This window comes from Sinocyclocheilus rhinocerous, unplaced genomic scaffold (genome assembly GCF_001515625.1).
Source record: "Sinocyclocheilus rhinocerous isolate Xijiao unplaced genomic scaffold, SAMN03320098_v1.1 scaffold196, whole genome shotgun sequence".
Classification (NCBI taxonomy): Eukaryota; Metazoa; Chordata; class Actinopteri; order Cypriniformes; family Cyprinidae; genus Sinocyclocheilus; species Sinocyclocheilus rhinocerous.
Genome location: NW_015633546.1, coordinates 62,366 through 77,745, shown reverse-complemented (window position 1 = coordinate 77,745; position 15,380 = coordinate 62,366). Strand labels below are relative to the sequence as shown.

At 37.7% G+C, this 15,380-nt stretch overlaps 1 protein-coding gene across 1 annotated transcript in view; it reads right to left on the bottom strand.

Annotated features, from left to right (window-relative positions):
- The window catches only part of arvcfb (ARVCF delta catenin family member b), a 133,269-nt gene extending 119,322 nt beyond the window's left edge, over positions 1-13,947 (bottom strand). The window contains exons 1-3 of the mRNA XM_016558048.1: positions 13,925-13,947; positions 7,623-7,739; positions 674-780 (exon numbers count right to left, since the gene is read on the bottom strand). The gene's annotated coding sequence lies outside the window, so the exon portion shown is untranslated. The remainder of the gene's footprint in view (positions 1-673; positions 781-7,622; positions 7,740-13,924) is intronic.
- Between the last annotated feature and the right edge of the window lie 1,433 nt (positions 13,948-15,380).

Here is a 15,380-nt window from a genome sequence, read left to right as displayed (position 1 = left end):
CTAATACTCGTTAAGAGTAAAGAACATTTAGAGTTTTACGTTTAAGACCGGAAGCCCACCCTTAGTGCTGCCCATGTTCCCCACACAAATAAGCTATCAAACGACCACATAACACCAGTAAAAATAGCACAAGTCATGTGGACAACTACCTCTGGTCCCCATTCATTTTCACTTTCTCTTTTTGTGCTCCACGTAAGAAATAAAGTCATACTTACTTGGAATGACATGAGGATGAGTAAATATTCATTTCTGGCTTAACTATTCCTTTAATACTGACTATGTAACCCTAAAACCTAACACTGCAACAGTATCCATGCATCAAATGCTGCAGATGAAGAGTCTGCACTGTACGACGAGCAGCAATTCCTTTATGGGAAGCTTAATACTTTACTTTCTGCATATAACAATCATAAATAGCCAAAACTCATATGCATATGCCACAAAACATACTCGCTATAGTTCCAGACTAAATTCACCACACATCGACACAATACAGGCATGCTGGACTCTAAATCAACATGATAACATCATTCATGCTATGCACAATAGCTCGGACTTCTCTCCCACTGTCAAAGGTGACAAAATGTAGATAAGCTTCACATAGAGCATAAAGAAGAAGAAAAAAAACCTAGGGTTGAGGCATGGTTCATACACAGTTCACCTGCATACACACCTAGCAGTAAGTGAAGAGAGAGGCAGTTAGAGGACAGGCATCCCCCTATAAGGACAGACGGGAGGAGATGTGCCCAGCGGGAGGCAAAGAGAGAGAGCAAGAGCTGGCTGCAGAGGGAAAGAAAGACAGAAGAAATCACAGGTTAGATAACACCCTGACATTATAAACATAATAGACAGAATCTACTCTGTTTCCTGGGGACTTAAAGAGGATGAAGATAAAGAAATGAATGAGAAGATGCTAGAGAATGATAGATGACTATTGAAACCCCACTCTCTGACTTTGAGCAAAGTAGATTGGATTGGGCTGTCAGGGGACTGGTGTACAGAGACGAAGGGGGCCAGACTGAGTATGGGATGGAAAAGGGGGCTGGTGCAGATTAATATTTACTAAGAACATTATACGGTTGTAGTTTTTCGTTCTCCATTAAACCAAAACCACAAATGGACACACACACACAAACACACAGTAACACAAACACGCTATTCTCTGCAGAACAGTCGATGTAAAGGTCCTATTCACTTTGAAGCGCACAGCACAGTACACACACAGGCTTTGATGTTTGTTTCTGGCTGATCATTTATTTATCTTAAGCGCCGTTCTGACACAGCTCTAACGGCAAGGCATTGTACTACAGTCTTGTTCTGGGTATAAAAAACGACTGCACAAGGTCTAGCAAAGGGAGCCGATCTGCCTCTGCTGTTGCTCTTGCCTTTGGAAAATAACTCAAGATTAAATTTATCTGCTAGATAAGACACGTTTACAAAAATGTGATGGCTTATCTTGAAAAATTGAAGTCAATAAAAATGTGGCGACAATGTGAAAACGGATAAACTTCCATTATCCGAGATGTAAACGGTTAGATGTGATTAACAGATAGCTTTTAGCCTTTCATGAGAAATGAACTGTTCTCCCAGCTGGGTCTACAAAATGTTACGTATTAAATATAGCTGAATATATATGAACATATCTACCTGCTTACAGTGGCATCTTATCTATCCAACCATCCATTCATCCAATTTTATCTTGACAATCTTTGCATTTCTAGTAAAAAATTAATTCCGTTTCCATACTTTCAAATTCTAATTACAATTCTGCATCCTGCAACCTCAATTCAAATTCAGGAACTGAATCAGAAACTGGCTTGGATCCATCCTTCAGTGCAAGTCTAAAAGATTTTTTTTTTTTTGCCTTTTTTATTGTCCAAATCTGTCAATAGCTCACTCCTCCTAAAAAAGCAGAATTATGTATCATTCATATCTGTATCACAAAAGGTCCAGGATGATACAGAACTCCAAGTATGAACAATAGTAATGGTGACTTTCCTTAGCAAACACCATTTATTAATTTCGCCAACTAATACACCTTTCGAAAGCTTTACTACTCAAGATTTATATCTGAACTGCTTTAGTGCTATAGTAATAGTACTATTCAAAATTACACACAGAAAGAAAATAACATGTTAAGAGGTTGCCCAAACCTTCATTTAAGAGCAGCTATCAAAATCTTTACAGCGTCAGGGCACAGCGCTCTCATCATGGGATTAACTGAGCTTTGATGATGAGACGTTATTGTGATGAACCCCTGCTTTAGGATTACAGAGGCTTCCTGTCCCATACTCCCTATTTCAGGGAGTTCAGGAGCTGATGGGAAACCGGTCCCTGCCTCTCTAAGTATCAGCAGAAGAATGACAGGCATGTCAGACATGCACACTGCACTTATCATAACCACAGTCCATCGTACTACGCTTAAAATAGTCCAAAGCAGTGAAGCATTCCAGTCCTGGTTTGGAGTTGGTTTTGCTAATAGTTTGGCGAAGGTAAAAAAGGGCCGCTCATTGTCAGTTAACGGTTCCAGCAGGATTATTAATTTCGCCAACTAATACACCTTTCGAAAGCTTTACTACTCAAGATTTATATCTGAACTGCTTTAGTGCTATAGTAATAGTACTATTCAAAATTACACACAGAAAGAAAATAACATGTTAAGAGGTTGCCCAAACCTTCATTTAAGAGCAGCTATCAAAATCTTTACAGCGTCAGGGCACAGCGCTCTCATCATGGGATTAACTGAGCTTTGATGATGAGACGTTATTGTGATGAACCCCTGCTTTAGGATTACAGAGGCTTCCTGTCCCATACTCCCTATTTCAGGGAGTTCAGGAGCTGATGGGAAACCGGTCCCTGCCTCTCTAAGTATCAGCAGAAGAATGACAGGCATGTCAGACATGCACACTGCACTTATCATAACCACAGTCCATCGTACTACGCTTAAAATAGTCCAAAGCAGTGAAGCATTCCAGTCCTGGTTTGGAGTTGGTTTTGCTAATAGTTTGGCGAAGGTAAAAAAGGGCCGCTCATTGTCAGTTAACGGTTCCAGCAGGAATATTCCATCTGTACGCTGCATTAACCTTACAAAGGGTTTTACTGCACTAATGGCAATATCTGATTAAATGATTGTACTATAGACTAACAAAGATGAATGAGCTATTTTGCCAACAATGCAGATAAATTTAAAGGGATAGTACAACTATTAACATTCTATTATTTGCTCACCCTATTATTATTCAGAACCTGTATGACTTACTATCTTCTGACGAACACAAAAATACATTTTGAAGAACACTGGGATCCGAACAATATTTATTTTCACTGCATAGAAGAAAGAAAACATGGAGGACTGAAACAACATAAGGGTGAGTAAATAAAAATCCATTTAACAGAATGAAGGACTTGTCTTGTGGTTAAAAACATTCCTGGTAACTGAAAAGTTATAGGTTCGAATCCCACAAGAGGCTTTTTAAACCGTCACCAATATGATGTTACTTACTGATTTAAGTAACTTTTTGTTAACAGAGCCTGCTAATTGACAAATCTGTAATAGGTTATATTATAAACAAAATAGATAAAACAAAACAAAAATGACACAATACATAGGGTTTTGTAACAATTACTAATGGGCAGAACTGGCTTTACTTCACATGAACTGTGCTCACGCTGGCACAGTGTTTTTCCTCAGGGATAAATACGTTGCAGCATAAACCCTGGTGCTAAAAATAGCTGTGTAATAAATTTACAAACGCAGTTGGAGCTTTCTGCGTGGTTCCAGAGATGAAATGCAGCAGCAGAGGCACATTTATAAGCCTTGACTTGAAAAAACCTCAACAACAAATCCATCAGGGGTTGGGGAACACCTACGGTATGTAGCCAAACACAGGAAACATCAACTTTACTTCTGTTCAGGTGAGAAAACAATGAGACAATTGTGTTTACAGTGCAAAAAAATGTTACATTTTAACCCAAGAAACCTGGAACAATACAGGCTTATGAAACACTGAGAAAGGCGGTTATATAAGGCAGCATAGGAAGTATAAACTACATTTTTACCATCCAAAACTCACCTACACAATGTTGGAGTTGGCCTGACAATTTCTGAGCAAACATCACAGGCCTAAACACTAAGAAGCTGTAGCTGTCTGTAGCGAAAATGATAAGGGATGAGTAATGTTACCTTAGCAAAGCAATACTAATGCAGGATTGCTGCAGACGGATGAGGAGTGGCCAACTAGACGGAAAACTGGTTGGAACAGAAACGCCCCCCAATTAGAGAATGGTCTCATTTCATTAGCCCCAGCCAATCCCTTCTTCAAAAAGATAAACCCTCTCATTTCTCCTCTGGGGGCTAGAGGTCCAACATAAATAAATCACCAGTCCAGCTCCACCTGAGGTCCATCTGTGTGTGCAGGGTCTGTAGAGTAATGAGAATTGGCCATTTGGTGCCGTTCAGAGATCAGTTTTGTGGGTTCAGATCATGGCAGAGTATTGGGTAGAGGGAGGTTAGTTTTGGACCAGGGGCTCCTGCTAAGAGTAAAGAAGACCAAAGAAAAGGCCCTCAGTAGCACCTGATCCCATTTTTACACTCATCTGCACCTCTTCACCAAATTCAGATACCAAATTAAGGATGCATTAAGTTAAATCACTCAGATTCAAACAAAGGGACGTTAGCAATCTCAGAGGTTGAGGGCCCAGAGGCACTTATGATGAATGATGGGCCGGTGCTTTTTGGTAATCTAATATATTTTGTTCCAAGCCCAAAGAGTGTCAAAAGGTGAACCCTTGGAGGGAATGGAAAATCGCTTGAATCAAAAGACTGTTAGAGAAGTTGTCTAGGCTTCACTGTGGAGTATCCGCGCAGATTTACATCAAAAGACACTTATCATAAAAAATATGTTTTTTGATATGATATGATACCTAAATAACCAAGCTAAAAACACAAAAATGTAAGGGCTAGCTCACTCAAAAATGAAAACTGCATTGTTCCAAATCCATGAAATATTAGTTCATCTTCAAAACACCAATCAAAATAGTTTTAATGAAACCTAAGAGACTTCAGTCACTTTGTTAAAAGTCTATTCACCCAAAACTTTGAGACTTCAAGAACTTCATAACGTGAAAATAAATCCAGATGAATCGAGTGGTTTAATCCAAGTCTTCTGAAGAGACACAATTAGTTTGATAATGAATGTTATGCTCCTGTTGTTATGTTCCTGTGGCTCAGTGGTAGAGCATTGCGTTAGCAGCGCAAAAGGTCATGGGTTCGATTCCCAGGGAACACACATACTGGTAAAAAAATGTATTGCCTGAATGCACTGTAAGTCGCTTTGGACAAAAGCGTCTGCTAAATGCATGTATTAAATTAGATTAATACAGGCTTTTATTCACATATAAACGTTGATCATACAGCATATAAAATATGGTCCATGGAAGCTCAAACATGTTTGCTTGACGCAATCTTGATCAAGTCTCTTCTGAAGAATTGGATTTAACTGCTTGATTCATATTTCTTTTACAATCTCTTAATGAATAGGATGTATTAAAAATATCTGTATTCATCTTTCAAAGATGAACAAACATCTTGTGGGTTTGGAACAAAATGAGGGTTAGTAATAACTTTCATTTCTGTGTGAATTTTCTGTTTAATAAAGTGATAAGACAGACCTTGAGTCTGTGTATGCCTGCTATATAGTGTGCAAAATGCAAATGAGCATTGTGTCCGAATACACAGTACTTATGAAACAGAATCTACAGCTGAGCAATTAACAAACAGTAACTCAGTAGGACACAGTAGCCTATAAAATCACATATATGTATTCAGGACAAAACTAGTGCATTCAGACTAAAACCACCAGAATAATTTTTCATTATTATTAATTAATTATGCAGGACTGCCTTTGAAAATTCAAAAATCATTTTGCTGAGAAAAACTATATTGTCATAGTCAATATTGCCTTAAATTTGGATTTCAAAGCAGTTTCCACCATGAAACGCATAAGAGATAAGTTTGTTTTCTAGGAGTAGGAAAGAACGGGGAAGTAAAGCCATTGTTTACCCCTTATTTTTTTCCTCGTCTTTGCTCTTTGAAGTGACTCTGGATGTGAGGAGCCTTTCTGAATGAACCAGCAGCGAGAGATTTAGAAGAATATCCTCAGTTGCACTCAGGTTCCAAGTCCTTAAATAACACAGTGTGTTATGGGTACAGTGAAAAAAATCAAAGGCATGACATGCTTTGACGCCTCTCAAAGAGGATGCATCCTCATTTTTTTTATTTACACAGAGAGTATGCACATTTCACACAGAATTATACATCATCTTCAACTGATTATACTGTGAGAATACGGAGGCAAGTAAAAAAAAAAAGAAATTAAAAAAAAAAAAGATACCATGCTAAGTGTGCAGTGGACCAGAAGATACTACAATCACAATTATTAATTTCAATTAATAAAATTTGCACGTCATATTCATTATGTAGCATACAAACCTAAAACAAGAACTACATTTTAAACAATATAATTGATTATAATGGTACATTGCATAAATTCTATTCTGTACAAGTAAGTTTGTCTAATTATCCAGTTAAAATATCTTACAATCACTGAAACAATTGAGCAGCAAGCAACAGTGCATAGAATAGTAAGCTTTCAAATAATGTACCTTTGACATGTATTTTGTCTCACTGCACTGTCAGTTTTAGGAATACACAAAATACACAAAAAGCTTTAGAAAAAAAAGTATAAAACAAATGAAAAAAAATCTGCATGTTCAGTAAGATGAAATACACTTGTATTTAGATCCAATGATCTATAAAAAAGTCTTGATATCTTAAGCAGTTTAGTCTTGATATCTTTTACCTTTTTAAGGGTTTTTACTGTAGATATTTTACAAAGTAAGAACTCAACAAAAACTATAATGTAGTGTTGTAGGTTTGATACTATTTTCATTATAAGTGAATATAGTGTATATTGGGTGTTATACTGTCTACTGTACATTGAAAGCGAACATCATACCATGTAGAGAATCCAAAATAATTCCAAATTACCAATGGTGGAGTCCCATGTCATGTTTCACTATATACATATACTACCGATCCAAAGGTTGGGGTCAATCAGCAGATTGTAAAAACTATGACAGACGTCACTGTCTTTTCCTCAGTGATTGACTGCCACCTGTCATTTTTGCCCCTCATTTGCATCGAATTGAGCATTTCAAACTTTATGACACTTCGCTGTTTTTCCCCGCGATCCTGCCACTCATCTCCCACAGAAAATGAATTGAAAACGGCCGCTCATATCTGCTCGCTCAACACCAGCGTACACGTACAGTCAAAGAAACAAATAAATTGTTTCTGAAACACACACAAATACTCATCCTCACCTACATACTTTAAAATATGGTATAATCCAACTAATTTATATGCATTATTATATATGGATTAATTCAACTGCTTTACGAGTAATCTGCAATCAAAGATACAAAAGTAAAACAATCCATGACATTCAGCATAATTTCATGGGATGATGATGAAGGAACAGATAAAGTGGTGCAACTGGTGAAAGTATGCACAGTAATGAATGGGAGAAAGTGAAAAGCAGACAGCCGGGTTGGGTGGGTACCTTTGATGTCAGCTGAGCAGTCAGTCGGGAAGCGTGTGGACGTGAGGGTTAAGGCTGTTAGAGAGGACTGACTGGAACTGGAGCTCTCCTCCCAAGAACCTCTGCTCGATACAGCAGCTGCAAGAGAGACGACAACACACACGAATCAAACACATGCGATGGGGCCAATCCACGCTGCATCATTAGCAGGTTTATTTACATATTACAACAGTGAGTCGGTGCAACCACACACTCCCCCCCTCAGGGTTCAAGCTGAGAATATGAAGAGCCGGGATGTGTGGCTGTGGATTGTTTACTTCAGAGTTATAAATAGTTTCTCTTCTCCTCGTTACAGAGTAATGCCACGGCATTGTGTTTACTCATAAGCATTCCACAAATTAGGGTGTGCATAATGCCGAACCTCTATTCAGGAAGGAATTTGGTCAGAGATGTGTCCTGGTGGGACACGTGCAGGGATGCTCATGCAAGTGACTCCTTCCATGCTTCCCTATCTTTGGTCTCAGTTACTGCTTATAAACAAATAAATAATAAAGGTGCACTGAGTTTGGTTTTTCTTCAGCTATGAATCTTCGGGTTAGTAGTATGCTCAGTCCATGCAGGGAAAGCACAGACATCAAAAACTGGATTTCTGAGTCAAAACTATCTGAACATCAACATCAGAACCTTAAAAGGCAGACTGACCTAGGCGAACCCATTTAGAAACTTAAAAATGTGGGGTAATATTTTCATCTCGCTATCATATTTTCTTTATTTCTCTATGATCTTTGAGAGACTCAGGGGTAATTTCTGAAACTCTTTCAACAAAACAATTCTTCAACAGGCTTATTCTTATTCTGCTAAGGATTACAATATCTTTCCCACAAGGGACTCTTCTCTGCTTCGACTTCAAGGACAGACGTGCTCAAAGCACCTTGGATTTGTGGGACTGACATCAAAGGTGAGCTAAGTCGGAATACATTTGTTACCAGGTCCCTCTTTCTCTCTGTCTGAACTGAGCTTACTGCGTTCTGTGCAATTGTGTGTTGTGTTAAATCCATGTCAGTGTGCAGCTGAAATGTCTGCAGTTACTTCATGTTGAAGAACATAAACAAAGAAGATGTAAGTGTCACAAAGCTTTAACTCTCATGCTCTAAAACAGATTTATTTTTACAGAACATATGACTCCTGAGGCATATGTGTTTTAGTCCAAAAAAACAATAAGACAAATTACCATGGCATTATTTTGCCTTTTTGGAAATTAACATGTTAGTGCCATGATATTTTTTCAAGTATCCCGGAGAACCATGTACTGTATACACAATATTAAATGAACATAGTATTTATTCAGGACAATGGTATAAATTACAGTACCTCTCACTCTACCATAAAAAGTGAAACTAGCTGCCAAACCATAAGTAATGAGCAAAAAAACTAATCAAAGGAAGAAAATATTTTGTTTCAACTAACAGCAGCTGTGGAATACAGTCCTCTCTCATTAGAACAACCAAGTAGATGATGTCACACAATTTATTTTCTGAGCTGGATGACTTAAGGCAAGAAACACATTTCCAAAGTAAAGAAGAAACCAAAGAAAATGTAATTAACGGAATATATAAAATGAAAATTCTGTCATTATTCACCCTCACGAAGTTCCAATCCAGCATGCAATTATTTTATTATTTTTTTCCCTGTGGAACAGAGAAGTAGAATTTTTTGAGGAAACTTTATGCAGTCCATTGAAACCACATCTGTAAAGTTTCCAAAAAAAGAAAAGGCTGACTACTGAATCCCCAATGCTAAACATGATTTTGTGACACTAGCTACTTGTTTTTAGTGAATAAAAACAACTGAATTAGTGAATTAGTTGGAGCAAATTAAAGAATTAAGTGAGTTATCAAATTACAAAGAATTGACAAACATATTCGACTTAAATTAATCAAGAAATGATCAATAATCAAGCAATGTTACTGTTGGTACTTTTCTGGACCTTGAACGTGGTAGTTACCTTGCTGTCTATGGGAGGGTCAGAGAGCCCTCATATTTCATCAAAAATATCTTAAATTGTGTTCCGAAGATGAACGAAGGTCTTACAAGTTTCGAACAACACGAGGGTGAGTAATTAATGACAGAATTTTCATTTTTGGGCGCACTAACCCTTTAAAGCTTGTATGATCAACTGACTTATATTGTTCATACGATAGCATGTAGTTCGAAATACACATCAATTGTATTTTATAAAATGAATTCAATTAAATATTTGGTCACATTTTATTTTAAGGTTCAATTCTCGCTATTAACAAAACATGAACTATGACTTTTGCCTCAATAAACTCCTAATTTGCTGCTTATTAATAATTAGTAAGGTAGTTGTTAAGTTTAGGTATAGACCTTTATCACACTTCCTGTATCCGGTAAGTGAAGCAGTGTATCGCAACTTCCGGTCCCATCGCAATGCAATCAAAACTAATGGGAGAATCCTCTCTTTCCTTTCTTTCGCCGGTGTTACTGCAGCGTACCTGGCTGCTTTAATTCTTAACAACGACACACTGCCTCAGTTTTCACGATTTCCTGACACAACACGGATGAGATGCGGTAGGATGAATTAAGGTCTATCTAAAATATTATGCGGGAGCACGTTCGCGTGGAGTATGCATTTCAAAACTGAGGATGTTTAGGCCTACATCTTCAACCTGCTGAAATGTTCCTATTAATACATTTCCCTTCCAAATGTGCATTCTGAATAATACATACATTTATTTCCCAACTAACCTGCTGCAGTCGAACCGGTAAGTGAAGCAGTGTATCGCAACTTCCGGTCCCATCGCAATGCAATCAAAACTAATGGGAGAATCCTCTCTTTCCTTTCTTTCGCCGGTGTTACTGCAGCGTACCTGGCTGCTTTAATTCTTAACAACGACACACTGCCTCAGTTTTCACGATTTCCTGACACAACACGGATGAGATGCGGTAGGATGAATTAAGGTTCTTCTAAAATATTATGCGGGAGCACGTTCGCGTGGAGTATGCATTTCAAAACTGAGGATGTTTAGGCCTACATCTTCAACCTGCTGAAATGTTCCTATTAATACATTTCCCTTCCAAATGTGCATTCTGAATAATACATACATTTATTTCCCAACTAACCTGCTGCAGTCGAATTCGTCTTCTCATTAACAATGTTTTTCTCTTACTGATCATATTTCATACCCGTTTACATTTTTTAAATGAATTTGACTGATAAACACCTGTACAAAAATTAACCATGTTTTTACTATAGTAAATATGTAGTAACCATGTTTTATTTTATTTTTTCCGCGTACTGATTTCCATTTGTATTGCCACAGTTTTGTTACACATACCATGGTTAATTTTCATAAGAGCAGTATTAAAATAGATGAATGAATGCACAGACGTTGCCTTAAAGAAATTTAACAATGTTGAATATTTTGGCTAATAATATTCATGAAACAACGCGTTGACAGCGTGACGTTGAAAATGTATTAAGAATTTTGCCATGAATATGTGAATTACATACAGTGAAATGACGTGAATGAAAAATGACAGAATAATGATTAAACTTTAATACAAATGTATAAATGTTCATTCTGATCTTTTTCATCAGGTCTCGCACACACTGCATTTATAATAGTATTTAGCTTTATAAGCTTTATAAACAGCCGATATGTTAATAACAGGCATGCTAATAAGCAACTAGTTACTAGTTAGAATTGGTCCCTATAATAAAGTGTTACCAAATATTTTTCCACCTTCTTATTTGTTTAATATTTTTATTGAATGTATAGATAAAGACAACTGACTGTATCTAATCCAACTCTAAAAAAAAAAAAACAGTCATTAAAAACTCTCGAAAGTATCTGATCTCAACATTTGACAATAAAACTGCATTTTGTACTAATAATTAAATGAAAATGCTAATGGCTATAGCCAAAACTGCATATGTCTTGTAGCTAGAGCTGCTTCGCTCTGTTTATGTTCTGTATATGACGAGTCACAGGTAAAGCTGTCTAAAATCGTCCAAATATAAACACTTGTTATAGGCATACCATAGCAATTCAGGACAAAACAAAAACGTGTTTCAGAAGATGGATGTACTGGCTCATATCAATTTTTACATTCTGAACAAAAAAAATTACATAGTTGTTCATTTAAAAATAAAAGCATATAGATTTGCAATGATATGACAGTGAGTAATGACAGATTTTTCACTTTAAATTCCTCATGTTCGGCAAGTAAATATCTAGGACCATCATTATTCAACATATCGAGTCCACATCAGAAGAAATAAAAATGTAACCACATAACAGATCTAATCGTTTCGTAGAATTCTTGCTAGGAAAGATCTAATTGATTGCAGTGTCTTCAAAGAGATTGGCCCAGGAATGGATTTTTCTCCTCGAGGCATAACCTGTGTGAACAGCAGACAATGTAGCTTCCCTCTCTGAGGAGTGAGGGGAGGGAAGAGCGCTTAGACAGTAATGCAGGCAGCATGCCCACAGGAGCATCTTAATTAGAGGAGGGAGAGAAAGAGAAAGACTGTATGCTGTGGGGAGTCTGAATCACTACTGCAAAGGAATAACTCTTCTAGTCTGAGGTGGCAAGGACAGGCCGACCTGAAACATCTGTACAAAGTGTAGAATATGTCTTAACAAGCTTGGCTGAAGAAGTTGTGTAGGTGAAGGAACAGGTTTAAAATGCGAATACCTATGTCACTTAAAGTGGGCTGCCTTGTTAAATGCAGACAAGGCGGTCTATGGTAGAAAAGTCATGTTGGAGCTGTGGCATAGCGGTTAATGTTGAGCTATGGTGAGGTGAGCTTCACATAGGACAGGGGTTCTCAAACCTCTCCATGAAGTACCCCCAGCACTGCATGTTTTGTATGTCTCCCTATATCTGATACACCCACTTCAGGTCTTGCAGTCTCCACTAATGAGCTGATGAGTTGAATCAGGTGTGATAGATGAGGGAGACATACAACATGTGCAGGGCTGGGGGTACTCCAGGACAGGTTTGATAACCACTGACATAGGAGATATAGGCTTAAATATATCCTCTGTTTTATGTGCTGGTACCATTCCTGTCCTCTTGTTTAAAAAAAAAAAGCAAAAAAGTAAAGCTTTGAAAGGGTAAAAACCTTAAAATAAAAATTTTTAATGCGCTTTTACTCACAGCTTCAAGTCATCAGATCTAATTGTCATCCACTGCCAAAGTCAATTGCTCACTAATGATGATAACAAACCCTCACTAGCAGTTGGTAACCGTCACACACCCTTCAAAAGCTGTATTTTATGTTGCTTTGTCTTTTTGCAGTTCAACACTTGGTGAGACACTTCAAATATCCAATTGTCAACTTCCAACAGACACGTATCTCTTGCACTCCTTCATCATACTAAATGTGAAGGGAACTTATTAGGCTACTTGACATTGAACACAGCGGTTTTTACCAATTAGCCTATTCTGTCAAGGTCTTCGCTGTCTACGAGATTATTCAAGGTAAATTGCGTTAATTAAAAAATTATTAGTTGTTAGCGCTATTACTTTGCCTTTTATGCAGTTTCCCAGTGTGAAGAAATACAAAAAGGCATAACTATTAAAGTGCAAGTAATTTTCAAGGTACAGAATAAAAAACAAATCTTTACGGTTCATTAACTAAAGCTAGTTTTGTATCGCCAACAAAAGTTACCTTAAATTAGCCTTTGCCCTAACCAGTTCTTCAACTGCTCAAAGCATAGTCTAGGTTTTCAGTTTATGCCAATAATTAAAAGTCTTATGTTGCGAGAATATGGTAACAATTAAGTTCCAGCACTGGTCCAGCAGTTCACTGGTCCAGCAGCTTGTGCTGCTTCATCATCGTCTTCCTCAGTGCTGAAGCATTTCCGTAAAGCATGACACTGTTTAATAAAAATGGCAAACATTTCCAGAAAAAAATACACATCTGGTGGAATGTTGTGACCTCATAAACTACTTCATACCATCAGGGTCTGAAATCACATGTAATTAAACTGGCAGAAAAACCACCTCTCTGCTTGTTCCACATCAGAGTAATCCAGTCATCTTCCTGCTTTAATTGGAGGCAAAGCCAAAGACACATTGTGTTGGAATGCCCTTTCATTCTCTGCTGTCCACAGCAGGGCCAGGATGCTAATTGAGAAAAGCTACTGAAAATGACTACCTATCATTATTAGACCTCTCAAGGTAGAGATAATCTTCCGAAGTGGTTAAATTTGCAAGCAGCAAGTACTCAAGACCAGCCTGACCTTTATAATGCCCCCATTTTTCAGCCAAAACAAAAAAACACTTCATACCTTTACATCACTAATCCTTCAAGACTAAGCATCCTTCCATGGAACGGTGAAAAACGTTAGCTGGAAAGCTTCAGGAACAAGGATTTAATGGGCAAATGAACCGCCACAGATCTGCAGGCAAAAAAAAAATGTCTCAGATTCTTTCACCATCTAGAGCCATGAATGCTTCTTCAGTGTTAAAGCCCATCCAATGACCTGCGTATTAAAGGAGACCTATCATGCCCCTTTTTACAATATGTAATATAAGTCTCTGGTGTCGCCAGAATGTGTCTGTGAAGTTTCAGCTCAAAATACCCCACAGATCATTTATTATATCATTTTGAAATGCCTATTTTGAGTGGAAGCAGAAACAGGCTGTTTTTGTGCATGTCTCTTTAAATGCAAATGAGCTGCTGCTCCCCGCCCCCTTTTCTAGAATAGGGCTGTGCCTTTACAGCTCATTCCTCAGATACTCTGCCAAAAAACATCTGTTTGGTTTTGATTATCATGTCTATTGTGCTGAAATCATGCGTTTTAAACCATAGGCCTATTTGTTTAAACTTCTGATATACATTTTCTGAGCGCACACATCCAAAGAACGCGCACAGAAAGTGGCTGTCACACGGCATGCAAGTACTAAACTAAGTTCTCTTTCATGTCTTATTGCGCTTAAAAGGTCAAATACACAAACGTTTATGTTAAAAACACGAGTTACAAAAACAGTTGGTTATGTCTGTGAAGGTAAACAGCTGGTAGATGCACTGGGGATCCGATTATAGCACTTAAACACAGAAAAAGTCAGATTTTCATGATATGTCACCTTTAAAAGCTCATTTGGCCATGCCTTGCATGATCCTCTGACTTCAGATTTTTAATACCATAAATGACAACATATGAGCAGAAATATCAGCAGACATGAAACATCAAGTCATCTGAGTCCTAAGATCCAACTAAATCACAGTTGCATTCAAATGATAAAATTGCACAGGCTCACAAATATCGCCCAAAGGCATCCCTTACAATGCTGAAAATGTCACCATCCCGCTTGTGGAGTGAACGTGCACATCCATAGGCAATGTCAACCTTTTAGTGACCAACAGAATGATATATAGATAATAAATAAAACTTTAGACAGACAGAATGATGTATGGATGGAATGATAAAATGATAGATAGAATGACAGAATAACGAGAGAGATAGCCTTAACCAGTAAAACCTAATTGTGCATTCAAGTTTAATAGTCGTACATGGTCTAGATAAGTAAGATCTACTTCCCTGATGGAACTTTTCAGAGTTTTCATGGGCCGCCGGGCTGAATAAAAGATAAGAGGATTAGAAAATGACCAGCACCCTAAACCATGTACTGATCAATTATGTAAAACCTTTAGAAGAAAGCCGGGATTGATGCTCCTCTCTCATCAAAAACCTACAATTGAACACAATTCAGAACCTGATTAAAGTGAAAATAAAGGGCAGA